Below are 1,634 nucleotides of genomic sequence, written 5' to 3' on the forward strand. Positions count from 1 at the left end.
CTCAACCCCACCTCTGTTAAAAAAAAAAACAATCTTTCTGTGTCCTCGGAAAAAGAGATTTCTCTCCAGTTTCATTATTTAAATCAGTGGAAATATGTACTAAGGCACTGTACCTTAACTTGCGAAACAGCAGCAAAAAAAAAAGAAAATGAAATAAAATAGAAGGATCTCTCTTTTTTCAGTTTGGTCTCCAGTTTGTTTTTGTGTGGAGTTTTGTCAGAAAATGGAAATAAATGCTGTGACCAACTCTTATTTACGGCAGTAGTGTCAAGTCATCTGTTTTCTACCTTTAACACACCATTTAGTCGACATAGTGTGATAGAAATATTGTGGCTCAAGTTCATGAAAATTCAGTGGAAGAAGACGAAGAAAGCAGAACTGAAGAGACCCGGTTCTACATGTGATGATCAGTCCATGATGGAAACAGCCTCATTGATCTCACAGTCACCTGGGGACCTCCACAACCTAACAGGTATCAATTTACAACAAAATGAGCATTGTAACATAGCAGGAAAAAAATGTTTCACCACAAGGTCCATTTAGTGGCTGTATCACATGATCTTCCTCTGTGTGGCCAGATGTTCAGATTTCCACATTTCTTATCACTTTAAACCTTTTGGTTTGTTTGTTTGTCTCCTGATAAAGACACAAAGAACATCGTCATGTTAAAAGACTGTAACCATCATAAAGCGCCATGGAAATGATGTGGCTCCACCCTGCATTATGCAGTGGATCACATAATGACCAACTACTAACAATCCATGCGAAATTTAAACTAGTAAATGTGGTGGGAAAGTGAATCTGCTCCATAATCACTTGTAAAATGCCCCAAATGATTGTAAAAAAAAAAAAAAATTATATTATTATAGAACCACCAGTGACATGAAGTTACGACCTAATGAAAATTCATCAGCAGAGTGTGTGACAAGTATAAATGTCCTAAATATCGGCACCATGGATTGTTTGCTGATCTATAATACATTATAGACAGGAAGTTCAGTTTTACTGCTGTATTATCACCCTATACCTTTATTAATAAGCTCTCATTAGCCTGCATTATTCTCTCCTAACACCCTCACTTTAAAAAAAAGCAGGGATTGAGGTCTGAAATAGCTGAAAATACTGTTATAGTTTCTAAATATCTCACTGAATAATCCTGCACTTATTAAATAGACGTAGCACTTAGTGCTTATGCCAAGGTTTCCTACAGCACTGACGCTTTACTGATGTCCCTCACTTGTAAGTCCCTTTGGATAAAAGCATCTAACAGATGAGTCAGTGTAAATAACCACACTGAGCTTCTTTAAGGCTTCCTTACTTGATTTGATAATAATTACAAGCTTTAATTTTTTGTCCAAATGATCCTCAACATTTTTACACCACGTTGTTTTAAATGAAGTATTTTGGAAGAATAGACAGGGTGAGTTTACATACTCTGTAACCACTGTAACATAAATAGGTTGTTATTATCCCAGTATTAATGTACAAAGACAATGACTTTAATAAAAAAATCTATGAGATATAAGATGAGCACCTTCCAAATCTACACTTGACCTCATCTTTAGCCTTTAAAAAATGACAAAATGAATACACAGTATGTTCACATATGTATATGTATGTTATATATGTAATGT

The sequence above is a fragment of the Seriola lalandi genome, unplaced genomic scaffold (assembly GCF_002814215.2).
Source record: "Seriola lalandi dorsalis isolate HSWRI2012SDOR001 ecotype SW California unplaced genomic scaffold, Sedor1 jcf7180002054954, whole genome shotgun sequence".
Taxonomy (NCBI): domain Eukaryota; kingdom Metazoa; phylum Chordata; class Actinopteri; order Carangiformes; family Carangidae; genus Seriola; species Seriola lalandi.